This window comes from Opisthocomus hoazin, chromosome 32 (assembly GCF_030867145.1).
Source record: "Opisthocomus hoazin isolate bOpiHoa1 chromosome 32, bOpiHoa1.hap1, whole genome shotgun sequence".
NCBI lineage: Eukaryota > Metazoa > Chordata > Aves > Opisthocomiformes > Opisthocomidae > Opisthocomus > Opisthocomus hoazin.
Window position 1 is genome coordinate 2,636,354 of NC_134445.1, and position 15,415 is coordinate 2,651,768.

The window sequence follows — 15,415 nt, forward strand, 5'->3', positions numbered from 1 at the left end:
GGGACGGGGATGGGGACAGGAATGAGGATGGCGATGGGGACAGGGATGGAGATGGGGATGGGGATGGGGACAGGGATGGGGACAGCGATGGGGATGGGGATGGGGATGGAGACGGGGATGGGGATGGGGACAGGGATGGGGACGGGGATGGGGACAGCAGGGAGGTGTGAGGGGTCCAGGTGCTGTGGCCGGGCTGGTGTGGGAGCAGTCGAGGCCAAGGTGAAGGAGAGGGCTGCTGGGGAGGAAGGAGATGCACAGGGATGTGCCTGAGGAGAGAGAAATCCTTCTGGCCGTCTGTCCTTCCCATCCTGTCTGTCCTTCCCATCCTGTCTGTCCTTCCTACCTATGTATCCTATCTATCTATCTATCTGTCTATCTGTCTCTCTCTCTCTCTCCCTCTATCTATCTGTCTATCGATCTATCTGTCTGTCTGTCTCCCTGTCTCTCTCTTTCTTTCTCTCTCTCTCCATCCATCTATCTATCTATCTATCTATCTATCTATCTATCTATCTATCTATCTATCTATCTATCTATTTATCTGTCTATCTATCTATCTGTCTATCTGTCTATCGATCTATCTGTCTGTCAGTCTCTCTTCCTCTCTCTCTCTCTCTCTATCTATTGTTGTCTCCTTTCTCTCCTCTCTTTCCAGGTCTCCTTATCCGTACAGCCTTTCTATCCCTGTATCGTCCCTATCAAACCATGTCTGTCCTTTCCATCCGTCTGTCCATCTTTTCTATCCATCTGTCCTTCCTACCCATCCATCTACCTTTCTTATCCATCCATCCATCCATCCATCCATCCATCCATCCATCCATCCATCCATCCATCCATCCACTATTTCTCTCTACCTGTTCATCCTGTCTGTCTCTCCTTTCTATCTGTCTGTCCTTTCCCTCCATGCACCCTTTGTCCTTCCAGCCTACCTAGCCGTCTGTCTGTCCTTCCTAACCATTTCTTTTCTGTTTATCCCTCCTGTCCGTCCATCTGTCCATCCTATCCCTCCATCTGTCCTTCCTATCCATCTCTCCGTCCTTCCCACCCCACCACCCACCCTTCCTGTCTGTCTGTCCCTGCTCTCCCTCTGTCCTTCCCGTCCACCCCTCCCCTTTCCAGCTGCCCTCCCTCCCCTCCACCCTCCGCTTTGTGCTCTCCTCTCCTCGAACTGGGGGTGCCCCCCACGGGCCCTCCACCAGCCCCGAGGGTGACCTCCCCCTCTGGGTTCCAAAACCCAGATTACGACCCTGGGGGCGCTCCCAGTCCCCCCCATCCTTAACCCAGTGGGTTTGAGCCTCCCAGTCCACCCCCCCATCCTTATCCCAGTGGGTCTGAGTCTCCCAGTCGTCCCCCATCCTTATCCCAGTGGGTTTGAGCCTTCCAGTTCCCCCATCCTTATCACAGCGGGTTTGAGCCTCCCAGTGCCCTCCACTCCTATCGCAGTGGGTATGAGCCTTCCAGTCCCCCCATCACTACCCCAGTGGGTTTGAGCCTCCCAGTCCCCCCATCTCTATCCCAGTGGGTTTGAGCCTTCTTGTCCCCCCCCATCTCTATCCCAGTGGGTTTGAGCCTTCCAGTCCCCCCATCTCTATCCCAGTGGGTTTGAGCCTTCTTGTCCCCCCCCATCCTTATCACAGTGGGTTTGAGCCTCCCAGTGCCCTCCATCCATATCCCAGTGGGTTTGAGCCTTCCAGTCCCCCCATCCCTATCCCAGTGGGTTTGAGCCTCCCAGTCCCCCCATCCCTATCCCAGTGGGTTTGAGCCTCCCAGTCCCTCCCTCGTTACCCCAGCGGGTTTGCCCCATCCCAGTTTCTGACCAGTTTCCTGCAGGTTCAGTGAGCTGAACCAGCCGGGGCAGGGACCAGAGGGGGACAGACGCAGCCCAGACCCGGACAGACGGACACGCATTAATCCTTCCATCCCACAGCGATGCCGGCACAAGGACCAAACCCCCACCCGGGAGTGGGCAATGCCGCAGACCCTCCCCACCCCGGCGAGCGCGGGTGCTTGGCGGTGGGTGACGCCAAGCCGGGGGGTCCCCAGACCCCCCCCTGCGCTTCCAGCCCCGGGAGCGGAGCAGCACCGGCACGATGGTGATTTACTGGCGGCGGCTCCTCGGGAGACATCTGCCTCCTGCCCAGGCTTTGTTTCTGGCGGGCGCCGCAGTCCTTTGTCCGCATCGCGCTCCCAGAATGGGGGGGTTTCACCTCTTTTTCCCTCTCACCTCAACGATTTTCCTTTTCCCGCAGCTTTCCCGGGGAAACAGGGGTGGGGATGATGGGGACGCGGCGGTGCGAAGCGCTGCGACCGCCGTTTCGCCTTGGGCTCGAGGCTTGGGGTGCAGTGGGGGACGCAGCCCTGACGCCACGGCGAGGGACGCCTGCCGCCTCCACCCCCTGGTTCACGTCCCTCCCTTCATCCCCCCCACCCTGAGCAAATGTCTGACAGGATCCTTTCGGGTTAGAAACACCCCAAAATACAGCAGAGCAGAGCTTCGGAACGGTCGCTTGGCCAAAACGCCCGTGGACCAGCACCCACGAGGGGGTGGGTGCCGGGGGGAGGCGAAGGCCAACAGGTCCCGATTCCTCCCGAGCCTTCGGATTTAATCACTTTTTGCCCAAACGAGGAGGCAGAAGCTCCTCGGAGGTGTTCTGGGTGCTCCTTCCTCCCCGCCACGGGTGCTCCCCAGGCGCGGGCGAGACCCGGACGAGGCAAGGGGTGCTTTGGGCAGGATGCTCGGGGAGCTTCCCAGGGAGATGCTCGCTCCTCCGGGACGGGATGCTCCATTTTCTTCCCCAAAACCCAGCCTTCTTTCCTTGCACCGGCTCCTCCCCAGCAGCAACGCTCCCAGGAAAACGCCAAGATCAAAAAACCCAGCAGGATGATGGCGAAACAGCAATTTTCCCCACCATTTTCCAACCCTTTTTTTCCCCTCTGCCTCATTTTTGGGCACGGGCGTTTTTGTTAGAAGCGCCGCTTCCCTTAGAGGAAACTTCTTTTTGGTGAAGAAACCCCAAATTTGGCCGTTTTCAGCTTCAAGATGGAACATTTGGGAAAATCCGTCCGTGGGTTCAGGTCTGGTTACAGCAGCCTTGACCCCCACAGCGTATTTTCAGCCCCCAAACCCCTATTTTCTGTTGACGGAAGACAATGAAGGGACCGTTTCGGGTCCCAGATTTTGCCCTGGCGGCTTCCGAAGCCGCTCAGGGTCCGGCAGCCGGTTTTTGAGTGATTTTTCGACGTTTAAAAATTCCCATTGCAAATGGCTGTGCACTCTCCAGGCTGGAAAATCCCCCCAAATCCCAAATATTCACCCAAAAGCATATTTCCTCCAGCCTTTTTTTTTAGCCAGCATTTCTGCTCCTCACGACAAGAGGAGGTGAAACCTTTTGCCGATGGGAGTGGGGTGGAGGTTGGCTCTGTCCCTCCAATATATCATTTTTATTTCCTGTTGTAACTGACAAATTGTTCTGTATTTTATATCGGATCCCTCCAGGCAAAGGGGCTGCGGGATGGGCTTTTTTTTTTTTTGGTATTACCTGGGAAAAAAAAAAAAAGGAATCGTAAAATCAAATAATAAAATAAAAAAAAAAAGTTAAAATAGTCCAAAAGAACAGGTATGGTGGTAATGAGCACCGCAGAGATGCTCTATAAACCTGAGCAAGGCTGCAGGGATGGGGAAGGAAGGGGAATGAAAAGCAGCCGGGCAGAAATCCCCCCCCCCTCGAAACCCGTCCTCGCCTCCAAAAAGCGCTGGGGACATTTTCGGCCCCCGCACTGCGCCCAATTACCATCAGCAGGTGCAAACGCACCCAAAAACCCGCTTATTTCCCCATAAACCAGAACCGCCCGCGGCATCGTGTCACCTGGCAAAAGAAAAAAAACACTCTCCTTGGGAAAAAAAAAAAACAACCCTGATTTTTTTCCACGCAAAGCTTTGATTATTCTGCTTAAAACGCCGTTTCTGTCCGGATTTTAATTGTCTTTGAAAAGGTCAGGCAACGCTCCTTGCCCAGGTTTCATTTCGCTTTATTTATTTGCCCCCGGAGAAAAATGGCGTCGGCCGCGTTCTGCTCGAAAATCTGCCGCTTTGGAAAAAATAATGCTAATAAAATTAAAAAGAAATGAAAAAAATAAGAGGTTTTTTCCCCTAGTCCGAAACCCTCTTCTGGCTCTTGCCGATCTCTGCTGCCAAGGGCTGGCTGGCTCCGGGCTCCCTGCAATGCTCCCCCAGGGCAATTTTTCCCCCTGGATCTATGAATTTTCCCCCTTTTTAAGGAGATTTGTGGGATTTTGCGAAGCTGATTTAATCGGGGGGGGTTAAGCAAAGCACAAAGCCACCCCCACCCGTCCAGCCTGGTGCCAGCCTTGGACACGTGGACGCGACGGGACGGACAGACACGCCAGCGCTTTCCCATCACCCTGCTCAGCAGCGACCCAAAATCCCTGAGAACGACCCCGTTTCGCTTTTTGTGCTCCTTTCCGGGCGATTCCGGCCGTCGCCTCAGCCGCCGCATCCCGGGGGCTTTTTGGGGTGAAATCTGCCCTTTTGGGGACGCGGAGGTGGCAGCATGGGGGTTTCAGCTGTTGCACACCAGTGACCAGCCCGTATCCAAGAGCCGCTGAGACTCTTGGGGGCATTTTTGGGTGGAAAATCAGCATTTTCCAGCCTGAAGAGCCAAATCCCTAGGGAAAAAGGAGCAAATCGCCATCTCCCGATGCCCCGTGGCCGCAGGACGCTCCACGATGCTGCAGACCCCGGTGGGCTTTTCCCCCCCTGGCTGCGTGCACCTTGCAAATCTCCTTATTTTTATGGGTTGTTCGATCCGTTCGGAGCATTTCTGGCTTGTTTATAAATATCCTCATCTATAAATAGCTGCACGGGGAGAAAGGAGCCGTTAGCCCAGGGCTCTTCAATCAGGCCAGCGAGCCGCAGGTGAATAAATTCAAGCAGGAAACGAGATGCTCCTCGCCGTCAGGGCAGCAGCTTTGTGGCAAATATGGATTCACCGGGCGTAGAGGCTTTTTATTTGAGACAAGGTGGCTGCGCTGTGAAATGTCACCCCTGGGAGAGCCGTTCACTTTGAGAGCCTGGTGGCAGTGGCTGGGGAGGGGGACCGTGGCCGCATGTGGTGGCAGTGGCAGAGGAACGTCCCCATTTTTTCCCAGGGTTGGCTAGTGCGGGGTGGTTTTCCTGGATCAAACGAGGAATTAAATGGTTGTCTCGAGGGAAAATTAGTAAATAAATGCAACTTGTGGGGCTGTGTGAAGGATGCAGGGATCCCAAACTCTTGGGGAAACAGCCCCACACCCCTCCAGGCACCCAGAAAAGGGACCGTCAGCAGAATTAATGCCCCGTTTCCAGCCTGGCATCCCCCCGCAGCCGCTCCTCCCTGGGCTGAAGCCGCTTCCCTGGGGTCGTGCCTCTCCCTGGAGCTTTATTTCTTTGAGGGAAAAACATCCAGGACATCAGGCAGAGTGGAAACGCTGAAAATTTGGGGGTGATGGAACGCCGCGCCGAAGTCCCGAGCATCGAGCAGCATTTCTGCGATTCAGCTTTTGCCTTCCCGAGCTTCCAAAGGGCTTTGGGGGGGGTGGACGTGGCACGTCACGATGGAGACGATGGGGTTTTGGGGGTGAAGCCCCCCTCCCCAGCCCCGGTTTCTCCCAGGGTGGCTGGGAGAGGCAGCCCCGGCTCTGCGGCAGCGCCGATGGATTCCGGTTTTCCAGTCGGTCTTCGACAGGGGGAGCGTTGTGTCCGCGCATCCTCAGCCCTGCGCGTCCCTGCTCACAAAGGGGACGTCGCCAGCACCCACCACGGCACCCCCGCAGCACCCAGCACCCCGGGGTGATCCTGGTCCCCTGCTCCCCCTCCCAGCTCCTGTTTCAGAGCATTTCTTAACACTTTGAGCAAGCATTCTTGCAGGTAGCTCATCCATCGCCAAAATCTAACTGAAATCAGCCAATTCTCAGCCATGTTCACAGCAGGGAGAAAAGCTCTAAATTATCCCAAATGAGGCAGCTGGGAAAAGGGAAGACGCTGCACCAACATCCTCTGCAGAGGGCCAGAGCACAACCTCATATTAGACACTAGAGAAGCCAAGCAGAAGGCATTGAGCCCCAGGGAGGCAATTCCAGCCGAGCAGCCTGGCCAAATCCTGCCGCAGGCGCTCGCCCAGGGGCGAAATCCTGCAAAACCCTTTGCCCTTTGCAGAGGAGCATCGCTGGCAGACGCGGGACCCGACCGCTTTGAGTGAAGAAAGGACGAGAAAAGGGGGGAAATAAAAATTAAAAAGGCTGAAACCCCCCTGTCGGTCTCTGTGCTGATGGAGGAAAAAAAAAAAGGAGAGATACACACACACCCCCCCCCCCACCCCCGACTAATTATATTTTATTTGCTGATCAAAAGGAAAGCGACTCGCTGGAGGCAAGGAGGGAGCGGGGTTTGTCAGGGCGTTGGGTGGAAAAGGCGGCGTCTGAAGGTTGGCGTAACCGGCGAGGGTTTTACCTCTCCAGGGCGCATTTTCTGGGCAGCCACCTCCTGTCTGGGCTCTGCTAGTCCCAGCTCGTCGCTGCGCCGGCGTTTCGGGCTCCGCGGCGGGTTGGGCTCCTTTGTACGCCTTCCAAAGCGGCCGGGCTGAGGGAAAACGCGCGAGGGCACACGGGGAAAAGTCCCTGCGTGGAAACGCCGGGGTAGGAGGCAGCGGGGGCGGGCGCTGGTGGGGTTTATGTGGGGCTGGGGGTGCGGAGAGGCTGTGGGGCTGGGGCGGGACCTTTCTGGGTTCGTTTCCTGTGGGGGAACATCCCTGCCTTGGGTTTGCTTTTGCATGGGAGGAGCGTCTCTGTCTTGGGTTTGCACCACGGGAACATCCCCATTCTGGTTTTGTTCTTGCACAGCAGGAGCATCCCCGTGTCAAGTTGATATTTGCCTTGGGGAACCTCCCAGATCTGGTTTTACTTTTGCACTAGGGGAGCCTCCACCTTGGCTTTGCTCTTGCCCCACTGGACATCTCCATGTCAGCTTTGCTCTTGTCCCACTGGACGTCCCCATCTCAACCTTGCTCTTGCCCCACTGGACTTCCCCACCTTGGCTTTGCCCTTGCTCCACTGGACATCCCCATGTCAGCTTTGCCCTTGCTCCACTGGACATCCCCATCTCAACCTCACTCTTATCCCACTGGACATCCCCATCTCAACCTTGCTCTTTCCCCACTGGACGTCCCCATCTCAACCTCGCTCTTTCCCCACTTGACATCCCCATCTCAACCTCGCTCTTTCCCCACTGGACGTCCCCATCTCAACCTCACTCTTGCTCCACTGGACATCCCCATCTCAACCTTGGTCTTGTCCCACTGGACATCCCGATCTCAACCTTGCTCTTTCCCCACTGGACATCCCAATCTCAGCTTGGCTCTTGCCCCACTGGACGTCCCCACCCCGGCTTTGCTCTTGCACCGCTGGACATCCCCACCCCACCTACACTTCTGCGTTGGGGGGACACCCCAACCTTGGTTTTGCTGTTGCCCCAAGGAAGCACCCACGTTGCAGCGTTGCTTTTGCCCCGCTGGACATCCCCAGCTTGGCTCTGCTCTCGCACCGCGGGAGCACCCAACCACCACAGCAAAACCAAGCAGAGACCCCACCCGGCTTCTGCACCCGCTTCGCACCGACCTCTCCACAAGCTCCGCTGGGCCTTTCTTTGCAAGGATTACATGAGGATGCCAAAGGGGGGGGGGGGCGGAAAAAATTTGAGCAAAACCGTGAGGAGAGCACGTTTCTCCCTGCGCTGCGTCCCGCGCGGAGCCGGGGCGAGCTGGGCGCAGCGGGCGGCTGTAGCCTGGGCGGCTCGGCCTGTTGTGGCTTGTTCCCTGCATATTTGACGGATGCGTCGGCAAGGTTCTGCTTCCCTTTGGGGCTCCGCGAGGCTCCAGAGGCTGCAAAGCAATTACCCGCTCCTCGCTCCTGCCATTTCGGCATTCCTGCCGAAAGACGGCCCCGAATTTCCCTGCCTGCCTCCGCCCTACACCCCGTTTGCAGCCGGGATGGAGCCCCCCTGCATCAGGCAGGCAGGAGAAGCCCTGTGGCTTGTTTTTTTTTGCATGAAAATTAAGAAAAACATTAAAAATTGATGAAAATAAACCCGCCAGGGGCCAACGCGCGACCGAGCCGCGGCCGCGCAATCACCCCCGCGTTAACCTATAATTAATGCCGTGATGAAATTCAAACAGGTTTCGCTCCACGAAAAGTCCGTCTCGCCTTCCAGTAAACTATCTCGGTTTAATTGGCTCTAATTTGCATGAAAACAATTATCGGCCGCGTTTTGCCTCTGGAAAGGTTGGGAAAGTTATGGAAGTGTGGAAAAAAAAGGGATTCGTGAATCACCGGCATCAGCAGCCGCCTTGCATCTGGGGAGAGCCGGAGCCTTTGCATCTTGGGGTGTAAAGCCTGAAATGATGCGTGAGGTCAGGAAGGGAAGGGGGAGGCTGGAAGGACGGGGTTTGTCTGGAGACAGAGCCAAGGATTGGGTTGGGGGGGTGGGAAATAGGTGCCCTGATGCCCGGGGGATGGGCTGGGGGATGGGAAAGCCAGGCCTAAGCATCGCCGAAGCAGGCTGGAATGAGCAAAAACGCTCCCTTGATCCCCACATCACCCTAAAGAGGAAAAAAGGGGGTGAAAGAGCCTAAAATCAGGGTTCACCCAGGTGTCTGGGGTTCCCCACGCAGGTGAGGGCACCCCCAGCCCGTTCCCAGCCCAGCTGCACCCTCCAGATATGGAAGAAATCCTCGCAATCACAGCAGATTTTTGCTTTTTGTTTTTTTGCTTGCTTTCTTTTTAAAGCCAAAAAAAGCACTGTGCGCGGTGCAAAAAAAATAAAAAAATAAAAAAAAAAAATCCAAAAAATCCCCTTTGTGCATTCCGTCGGCCTCCACTGGGATTCTGGGGGTTCGGGGAGGGCACCCACGGGAGCTCGGCCACGTGGCAGCGTTTCGGCGAGCGCCGTAAATCACAGCCAGCTGCTGAGTGGGGAAAGCGGAGGGAAAACCCCGCGGCGGCCGCTGCGGTTGGAGCCGCCTCGCGCTCGAGGCCTCCGGGGTGGGTGAGGACGCCTCGGGGTGCCCCGTGCAACCCCAACTTGGGGACACGAGAGGGACACGACCCCTCCCTTTGCACGGCTTTTGGGTGGCCTCGCACGGGTGGCTCAGCCAAGCGCCCACCCGAAAGGTTTTGATTTTAGAGGAGGGGGTGTTTTCCAGGAGCTCCCGTTCCGTCCGGTGTTTCTTTGGCTCCGAAAGGATTTGGGAGCATCCCAAATAATTCGCGGCGTGGTGCATCTTGCTATGCGAGCCGTGGTCACTAGATGGGGAGAGAACAGCTTAGCATGAGCGCGCCGAGCTGCTGCCTCAGCCGTGAGCCGGAGATGGGTGGGTGCTGCAGATGCACCCCAGCACCCATGCGATGGGCGCCCATCAAGCTTCATCCCAGCACGTCCAGGTCCGCTGAGATGGGGGTTTGCGGTCCACGGCTTGTCCTGGCCCCGTGGCCGCCTGGATCCTGCTGCTCCCAGGGTGGGAGGTGATGGAGGATCCCCCCAGCCCTAAACGTCTGGCCCAACACCAAAACCCAACGGGAGCAGCTGCAGGAGACGCAAGGGAGGCTCCATCGGCAGTGACAGCGCGGTGCCACCTCCTTCCTCCCCAGGAGGCGAAGAGGATGGCAAAGCCGCAGCATGGCACCCCAGACAGGATGCTCGAACCCAGCATCCCTCCCACACCCTCCCCTCCCTCCTCTTCCCCATCTCCCCCTTCCGCAGGTCCTGAGGGTCCCTGGTTCGGGGCACGGAGCCCTCCCTGCCATCCACCCGTGGCAACCGGGGAGCGACAAATCCTTGGTGGCCAGCGCTGAACGACCATCCGGAGCCGTATCGTCCCGGTGCTGCGAGACTCCTCTCTATCTCGCCTCTCCAGGCATGAGTTATAATGTGCAATAAAAAGAAAATCAGTGCATTGATGCCAGTTAGCGTGACTAATCCAAGCCCCAGCCTATTAACTGGCGAGTGGAGCATCCGTCTTGGCTCTCGTTAGAAACTCAGCCAGCTACCCAGGGATAAATCTTGCAGCGCATGTGGGAGCACGGCTCGGTGGTCGGAGTGTCCAGGTTACTGGGTTTTTGCTCCTGGAGCTGGATTTGGTGCTTGGAAGGAGCCAAAGGGTGTTTGGGGTCCAGTTGTTAACTGGGGGATGCACTGGCATGGATGGGAGGGGCGGGAGGGGAGCGGAGTCGTTGCAGTGGGGGATGAGGAAGCAGCAAGAGCCCCAGGAGCATCCCATGGAGATGGACATGGGGAAGGGAAACTGAGGTATGGAGCAGCTAGAGCTCAGGCAGTGCTGGGTGGCACCCCATCACCACCAGCATCCCATCACCACCAGCATCCCATTGCCAATGGCATCCCATCGCCAATGGCATCCCATCACTAGCAGCATCCCATCGCCACCAGCATCCCATCGCCACCAGCATCCCATCATCACCAGCATCCCATCGCCACCAGCATCCCATCGCCACCAGCATCCCATCGCCACCAGCATCCCATCACCACCAGCATCCCATTGCCAACGGCATCCCATCGCCAACGGCATCCCATCACTAACAGCATCCCATCACCAACAGCATCCCATCACCACCTGTATCCCATCACCAGCAGCATCCCACCACTAATGGCATCCCATCGTCAACGGCCTCATCCACCCTTCCCTGAAGGACACGGCAGCTCTGCCGCAGCGCTGCCGCTCCCGCACGTGCCCTTATTTGCTTTATCTTCCGCTCTCTCCATTAATCTCGGCGTGATTTATGGGGATGTGTTATTTATCTTTTTCTCCCTCCTTCGCCAGGCTGGACTGGAAGGTCCGCACCTTTTTATAGAGCAATAAAGCCCGCACAATGAAGAGGATTTCGTGAGGTTTTCCAGCTGCGGGGAGGGAGGGGGATGTCGCAGGAGGTGAGTCAGGGACCTGGGACACTGCAGCCGCCCATGGGAGGAAGCAAGGGCTCCTGGATGGAGGCATCACCCATCCAAATCGCCTCACAGGGGTCTTTGGTGGCATCTTGCAGTAGACTGTGGCTAGCCACGAGGGATGTGGGTCTTTATGCCTCAGTTTCCCTCCTGGCCCCAAGTACTTGTGCATTGTGGCTTTACCAATGGGGACTTGGAGAGCAGATCTGTGGAGAGGGACCTGGGTGTCCTAGTGGACGACAGGTTGACCATGAGCCAGCAGTGTGCCCTGGCTGCCAAGAAGGCCAATGGCATCCTGGGGTGCATTAGGAGGAGTGTGGGCAGCAGGGCAAGGGAGGTTCTCCTTCCCCTCTACTCCGCCCTGGTGAGGCCCCAGCTGGAGTACTCTGTCCAGTTCTGGGCTCCCCAGTTCAAGAAAGATGAGGAGCTACTGGAGAGAGTCCAGCGCAGGGCTATGAGGATGGTGAGGGACTGGAGCATCTCCCCTACGAGGAGAGGCTGAGGGAGCTGGGCTTGTTCAGCCTGGAGAATAGAAGGCTATGAGGGGACCTAATATATGCTTACAAATATCTGAAGGGTGGCTGTCAGGAGGATGGGGCCAGACTCTTTCCAGTGGTGCCCAGCGACAGGACAAGGGGCAACGGGCACAAACTGGAGCAGAGGAAGCTCCAGCTGAACACGAGGAAGAACTTCTTCCCTCTGAGGGTGACAGAGCCCTGGCTCAGGCTGCCCAGGGAGGCTGTGGAGTCTCCTTCTCTGGAGATATTCCAGCCCCGCCTGGCCACGGTGCTGTGCAGCCTGCTGTAGGTGACCCTGCTTCGGCAGGAGGGTTGGGCTGGGGGACCCCAGAGGTCCCTTTCAACCCCTACCGTGCTGGGATTCTGTGACTTCCCTCCATCTGGAGGGTGGTGTGGTGGGGACACCTCTCAGTCCAGCAATAACCACAGTGCTGTGGTCACAGTGGTCCCCCCTACCCATCCCAAAGCAACAGAGCTTGGACCAGGCCCCCAGATTCACTCCCTTAAATTCAAAAGGCTTCCACAACCCCTTCCTCCCTGCAAAACTCTGCCGCCAGACCCCACCTTTGTTTTGAATTTCCAATAAAATCCCATTACGTTTTCTCCCAGCCCAGCGATGGCGCAGACGCTGGCTTCCAGATGACCGGCACTTTACGGGAATACCTCCCTATTAAGCTGCCAGTGCCAGCACTGTGTTGGCCAGGGGTGTTGATTTAAAACCGCCTTACGGCTGCTTAACATCAAGCGATCGTCAACCGACTTCAGCGAAATCAATAGAAAGCAGGTTTGAATCAATGTGAAAGTACCCAGATCCAGGGCCTGGGTGCCGTAAATCAATATCAAAATCAGACGTCGAATTAAACAGGTGCAATCTGGAGGGGAGATGGGGAGTTCAGATCTTCCTGCGTGTTTCTGAATATGGCCAAGAGACTGCCTGGGGAGCATGGACGGTCCCACCTCGCTGGGGCTGCGTTGCTCTGGTGTTGTCTGGAGAGTGGCTGCAGGGTTTGAAGACCAATGATGGGTAGCAGGAGGTAGAAAGGGACCTTTGGGCCCCCCATGCCAACTAAGAGACAAAGCTGGGCTCTAGCTGAGGCTCTTCAGGGTGTCACAGAGAGACTGGGCTCAGCTGAAGTCGCAGGGACCAGCAGCATTGTTTGGAAGGGACCCTGAAGGACTCTCCACCAACCTTAGACCACTGCAGATGACCAAGGTTTGAAGATCTCAGGGACGGAGGTGCCAAGGGTGGAGATTGTCCACTTGCCCTGGGGCTCCCATCCTCCTTGTCCCATGCTCCTAGGGCTGAGCTAGAGTCAGAGCAGAGTGTGAGGACCTTCATGATGGTTCCTCTGACCTGGCTTCAGTGTCTCCCCTCCAATGGGAAAAGCTGGAGGATGCCCTTGGCTAGACACCACTGCCGAAGATCAGGGAGGTGAGACCCAGCCAACGCATCTTGGGCTTGGATAATGCCCTCTTCTCTCCAGCCTGGAGCAGACCTCGTCTTTGATCTTGAACTGGTCGATTTTGGGAAGTTTTCCGACTCACCTGCACGTCACAGCGGACAGGGAGCCGGCATTCTGCCGCCTGCCACCAGACCTCCTCCTGGAGGACCTAAATCTTTTTTGGAAGCAAGTCGTAAAATCACAGGCACAGAGGTGTTTTTACAACCCCCCCTTCCCACCCGCGGCTGCGGCTGGGGCCGGCGCGGAGCAGTGTCCCCGCGGGGAGCTGGCCCTCGCCTCTTGGCCGGGGCTCATCTGGCATCGCCGCGTGTGAGTAGTCGCCTTGTCAAGGAGCTGGAGCGTCTCCAACCTGATGTTTTTCATTTCGCTGTCAGCTCCTTGCCAGTATCCGGACTTGTTGGCTCTCCAGCAGCAGCTGACCACGGGGGGAGCGTCCATCGGGTGGGAGAGACCTGCCAGAGTGGCTGGTGGTACCATCCGGACTGCTGCTGAGCACCCCCCAGCCTGGGCTGCCCCACTGACTGGTTTCCCCCAGGTGCCCTTCTTTTATTGTTTTTTTGCAGAAATACCACCTGGGCAGGCTCTGGAAGTTGAGTCATGGTTTCTGGATGGTCCCACCACAGAGGACGTATGTAGTTCTTGGTACGGTGCATGTGTGGTGGGACCAAGATGTGCTGGGGGCTGGGGTCGTTGCACCCACATGTTGCACCATGTGCATGGTCATCTTTGGGTGATCCTGCCTGCTCTTCCCAGCACCAAATGCAACGGCATCATCAACTCCATGGTGTTGAGCTGGGAATCCATCATCGTGGATTCGGTGACCTGGGGGACCCCATGGGGATGGTCTCAGCCCCTCGTGACGGGGACACTTCTCAGCTCCCCAGCGCACAGCCCAGCTCCTCATCCTCAGCCAAACAGCAGCCTGGCCAAGCGCCCACATCTCCCGCCTCGTTAACGTCGGGGGGATTGATGGGACTCTGGTATCGCCCCAAACGCCTTGACCTTGGAGAACCGGCCATTTCACACGGGCTTAACGGATAAAACGCCGGCAGAGCATTGGCCGGGCGCGGGCGGCCTTATCGCTGCTGCAGGCTGCGGCGTTCGGGGCTCTGACAGCAGCATACTGCACCGCAGTCGCTTTATAAGGATGGATGGTTAGACAGAGATAATAAAGCCCGAGAGCATTAAATCTTCCCGAGACACCGGCCACACTGCCTCATCCACCGGGCTGAAAAGGCTATATATGTTTTTCATAATTTGTAATTACTTTTTTACAGTTCTCTCCCATAACTCTGTCCATCATCTGGGTCAAAATATACAATGTGTGTGGGAGCAGGAGTCATAAAAACGTGAAAACAAACAGTTTGTCTTCAGGGAGATTAACGCACAGTTAAAAGACCCATTTTAACACCCTCTCCATGCCGCCAGCCAATTAGCCAATATAATGGGCTCCACTTGATATTTTAGTTTTATTTTATTTCGCAACGGTACCAACGCGTTTAATTGTGAACACATGATCCCTAATTGGCGGCGGTGTCATCCCCGAGGTATGCGGCTTACGCAAGAGAGCAGCGATTTGGGGCTAATCCGGAGGGGATTGGGCAAGGGAATTCTCTCTGAAATTCCGCCGCTGGAAACAGGCATCCTGGGTGGAAAGATGGGCTCCTGAATGGCCGGTGGGACATCTTTGGGTGCACGGTAAGTGACTGCGGTGGACGAACTGCAGTGTGGATTCTCTGATGTCTACAAAGGACTGAGGGTCCTCCTTTGGGGATCTTTCTTCTCTGCTCTGCTGGCTCAATGAAATATGGCAGATCTGAGCATCGCTGCCGAATCCTGGTGCTGGGCTGCAGGTTCAAAGTTCTTAGCTGACGTACACACTCACACGCAGAGGACAATTGTATAAATCACCATTTTCTATCCCTTCACCTTTTCCATTTTTCTGCTTTTAAAATAAATGACGTTGGAGATGTCTCTCAAGGAAAAAAAAACAACAAGCCCGCAGGCCTCCTGCCCCTCCTTCTGCTCTTTGAGAATCCCTTCAAAAAATTGTGACTGGTTTCCAAACATCCCATTCATGGGAGCTGGAAAGGGGCCACATCTGACTCCGACGGAGCCGTGTCTTTTCTTGGCTGCAGCTGGAGAGATCTGGGGCAAAATATCATGTGTTTAATTTCTCTGCTGGCTGGAAGGGATGCTGTGATGGAGGGAAGGGGGTAGGGAACGATTTTACCCCAAGAGAGGAAGCCGAAAACCATAACTCTTCGTGAAAGAGATATTTTTGGAAAGTTTGCCTCGGCTGGTGGTGCTGGAATGTGGCTCCTCGCGGCGAGTGACAAGGAGGAATTATGCTGGGACAGAAAATGGCCTTTCTTCACCCTCTGCCCAGCTCACGTCAGGGCTGACACCTCGTTTTTTTGGGCTTTTTT